We start from the raw sequence: 4,653 nt of genomic DNA on the forward strand, positions 1-4,653 counted from the left end.
TATACGACTCGGATTTAACCGTTTTTGTAGCAAACGGACAAAATAATGGGTATGTAAATATTTTTACATGTAATTATGCTTTTTAAATTCGAGTCTTTTCACTAAACTGTTGAAAGCTATCAGAAATTCCACCAAATATGTAACGTTAGGTTCTTGTGTTCAAGCTAGCATACTTAGTTAGCCTATGCATTTTTGCTATTCTGCTAATAGGGAAAGAATTTAAAATGAAACTCAAAATGACGACTGAATCTGTTGTATTAAAAGTCAAAAGTGTCATGGAATGAGACAAAATAATATTCAACTTCTGGTTATGTTATGTGAGACTGCTATTTTAGTATCATTGTCGTACTATTATGCTAAATATTATACTACTATTTATTAAATATTATATGAAATTTTGATAATATTTTGAAATAGTTTTTAGTTTCATATTTGGTGTTTTAATTTTAATTAAATTTTTATGTATAGTTTTTATTAATTGTTATTTCAGTTATATTTTAGTACATCAAGTTGATGATCAAGCCAAATGAAAACGAGAAATGGTGCCTTAGCAACTAGATTAAATATTTTTTTTCCTTCTGTCCTATAGAGGAGATCTCTAGGGAGACAGCTGATCAAGAAGAAGTGGAGATACACATCCCCTCATACCCCCTACCCCTGGAAATACAGCAGGTAAATAACATTAATTTCACAGATTTTACACCCCTGATGTGCAGATGTAATTGCATAGGTTCTCAGTTTTGCTGCTATTGTACTCAATTATAATTACAGACACTTCACATCTCTGCATGCTAGAGAGGGAAGTTTGATCCTTTGTGATCCGTTACGCTTTGGGGCAGCTGGCAAGAGATATGAGAAGATCAACATTCATTCTGTCTGATTTATCGGGTGCCTTTGTATCCTAAAGAGGTAATGCTGCACTGGGTCATTCAGAGGAGGTATATTATCAAAACCTACTTTGTGTAGTAAAAACATTCAGACTTTCTACATTGGCCTTTTTTCCGCCTGTATTTTTCTCTCACAACTCCAAAACAGTAGGTAAGGTTAAAGGTAAAAGTTTACCTTTTGTTTACCGTTTACCTTTTGTATTTCACTATTTGACATATAAAAGTTTGCCAGGGTGACAATATCGAAAAGCATTGAAATGCACCAGATCAATGTTTTTGAAATGACAATGCAGAGAATGCCCCTTTTATTTAAAACATTATACCACAATTAAGACTGTCTACCAGGAACATCAGCTATTTATATGCATAAGAATATTTTTACACTCTGATTCAACAAAGGAACTGAAACTCAAGTGAATGAGATACCAAACTATGCTCACCAACCTTTTTTTTGTTTGGATTAAGTCACATGTGCACATTTTGCCCCAAGATGCCCTTACTTTATGAAATGTCTTTACATAGGGAGGATTCCATTTAAATTAACTCATTTTAGTATTGTGTTCCATGTCAGATTCATGGTGTGCCACTCACAGGGTAAACACAAGGTCAAGAATGCCTATTATTATCCTTGGGCTATGAACTCATTTAGCTATTTTTATATGCCTCGTAAAAAGTGTTTTTCACACAAATCATTTTTGTCTCAGATAATAAAAAAAATAATAAAGTGCGTTTGCCATTTAAATAAACACATATGCACTTACTCTAGCTTCTCTTTCTTGGTAAATTCTGATTGACTTCCTTTTCTGTTTTTTCCTCCCCGGTTTTAACCCACATCCTCCTGTTTTTTGGGATTTTCAGCCTTTCCTCTATTTATTTTTGATGTTAGCGTGGCAAGTGGCTTCAGTGTGACAAGAGAAATGATGGAGATCCTACTGAGTCTCACTACGATGCCTCTCTCTAGCTCTGCTGTTCTATAAATAATGAATGGGACAAAAAACAGCCACATTTTTCTACCTTGATAGACACGGGGGGATAATGGTGGCATGTGTTGCTTGTTTAATGGCAAGATAGTATTCTCAGCTCCTCCCATTGCTCCATGCACAAACAACACCTTCTCTTATCTCTCACCTGCGCATCTTAGGCAGGGTTAAAAACAAAAACTTTTTGAGTGCAAAATGCAAGTATAATTTGGCTTTGGCGTGAAAATAACATGTGAATAGCTGGTAACTGGTGAATAGCATGTGGTTTAAATGGCAAGAATGATCTTTCACTTTTACCTTAGTGGAAAATTTGCCATCAGAGGTTTATTGAGGAGGTCTAAAGATTTTTGTTTTCCATCCAGAGCTCCATATGGTGACACATACGTGAACTAAGCCACCAAAACGCAAGTATAAATGTTTTTATTAGAGGAAACATTTCTTATAGAGACTGGCTCAGACTTTTCACAAGTCTCTGATTAAAGTCAAGTCTCAAACATAAAGGTTATGGCAATTGTTTTCCCAGTTTCAGGAGGAAATTCATTTTATGTATTTCTGAATTATATTCCTAGAGATTTGCTTGTTCATCAAGTCATAATTAGTACAAACTACCATTCAAAAGTTTGGAGTCAGACAAGAAATTAGTACTTTTATGCAAAGACACATTACATTTCATTTATCAAAAGTGACAGTAAAGTGTCACAGATCAAGCCGGAGACAACAGGTTAGTGAATGAATGGCAGGTTTATTGACAGGTATGATAATGGCAAAATGACTGGAGCAAGGACTGGTGAGTATCCAATACGAATGACAGTTCAATGAGTCTTAACTGTGTCCTGATGATTAGTTCCTTTGTAGGTGCGCAGAGGGTTCAGGATCCAGGAGCGGAGGAGAACGGATGGAGATCTTCGGGGAACTAGAGGCAAGGACAAATAGGTAAATAGCATATTGAGAGTCTGGTAAGGTTCAGAGTAGTGAATGGTAGACCGGACGATGAGTGACTGGAAGGAGCGTGCTTTTGAATGCTGACTTGACTGGAGATGGCAGGTGCAGGTGATCAGAATACAGGGGAGTGGGATCCGGTGTGAGTGGTGATTGTGACTGAAAACAGGTGTAAGCCAGGGAGGATTCTGGGACATGGAGTCCAGAGCTGGTGACAGACTCCCTGACATTACCTCCCCCTCCCGGAAGGCGCGTCCTGCGCCGTAACATATCCACCGGCTGGTGCAGGATGGGGACAAGGAAGGCCTCCAGGGCGGAGCAGGCAGTTCAAGGTGCCATGGCGGAGCAGGGAGCTTGGGGCGCCACGGAGGAGCAGGTAGTCCAGGAGGCCATGGCGGAGCAGGGAGCTTGGGGCGCCACGGAGGAGCAGGTAGTCCAGGAAGCCATGGCAGTGCAGGCAGTTCAGGAGGCCATGGCAGAGCAGCTTCCTCTACGGCTGGAGCCCTACTACCCCCCCCAAAAAAAATACTTGGAGGATAACGGGCTCCAAGGCCCTCTTGGGGCCAAAACCGGGGACTGGAGCCCTCCCTGGGCTGAACTCGGGGGCAGGAGCTCTCCCTGGGCTGAACTCGGGGGCATGGGCTGTACTCGGGGGTAGGAGCCCTCACTGGGCTGAACTCGGGGGCAGGAGCCCTCACTGGGCTGAACTCGGGGGCAGGAGCCCTCACTGGGCTGAACTCGGGGGCAGGAGCCCTCACTGGGCTGAACTCGGGGGCAGGAGCCCTCACTGGGCTGAACTCGGGGGCAGGAGCCCTCACTGGGCTGAACTCGGGGGCAGGAGCCCTCACTGGGCTAACGGCCGTCCTAATTAACGGAACATAATCGTTCAAGGGGATCGATAGAGGTAACTGTTAGGGTCCGGTCTTCTGTCACAGATCAAGCCGGAGACAATAGCTTAGTGAATGAATGGCAGGTTTATTGACAGGTATGATAATGGCAAAATGACTGGAGCAAGGACTGGTGAGTATCCAATACGAATGACAGTTCAATGGGTCTTAGCTGTGTCCTGATGATTGGTTCCTTTGTAGGTGTGCGGAGGGTTCGGGATCCAGGAGCGGAGGAGAACAACGGATGGAGATCTTCGGGGAACTAGAGGTATGGATAAATGGGTAAATAGCATATTGAGAGTCTGGTAAGGTTCAGAGTAGTGAACGGTAGACCAGACGATGAGTGACTGGAAGGAGCGTGCTTTTGAATGCTGACTTGAGTGGAGACGGCAGGTGCATGTGATCAGAATACAAGTGAGTGGGATCTGGTGTGGTGATCGTGACTGAAAACAGGTGTAAGCCGGAGAGGATTCTGCGACATGGAGTCCAGAGCTGGTGAATGGTGACAAGAGACTCCCTGACATAAAGACATTTATAATTTTACAACAGTTGTTGAACGGAACAATCATTATTATTATTTATTTGCTGGTTTGTTTATTTAACAGGTATTTTATCTGTATTTTGAATTTTGCACTGCATTGAATGGAAGTGTCCATAAAATTAATAGATAATATCCTGCCAGAAAATAGTGTAGAGTAGTGTATCTACAAGAAAGTGTGAAATGTTTTTTTTTATCTAAGCAAGAGATAATTTCATCTTTAAAATTAATGCTCTTTTAAAAATTAGGCTATTCATTTTTATACATTTACCTAAGTGATACAATGACCTCTGCTTTGTTGCATAAAGGAAAATATATTATAACATATAATAATATATAATATATTATTATATTTAATTGAAAATATAGTTTCATGGTTAAAACTCAAAGCTTGAATGAAAAAAAAAAAACAATAGCAAAAA

At 40.7% G+C, this 4,653-nt stretch overlaps 1 pseudogene; it reads left to right on the forward strand.

Moving 5' to 3' along the window:
• Nucleotides 1-4,653, forward strand: part of LOC107745420 (trichohyalin-like) — a 182,819-nt pseudogene continuing 178,166 nt past the window's right edge.

The sequence above is a fragment of the Sinocyclocheilus rhinocerous genome, unplaced genomic scaffold (assembly GCF_001515625.1).
Source record: "Sinocyclocheilus rhinocerous isolate Xijiao unplaced genomic scaffold, SAMN03320098_v1.1 scaffold3303, whole genome shotgun sequence".
NCBI lineage: Eukaryota > Metazoa > Chordata > Actinopteri > Cypriniformes > Cyprinidae > Sinocyclocheilus > Sinocyclocheilus rhinocerous.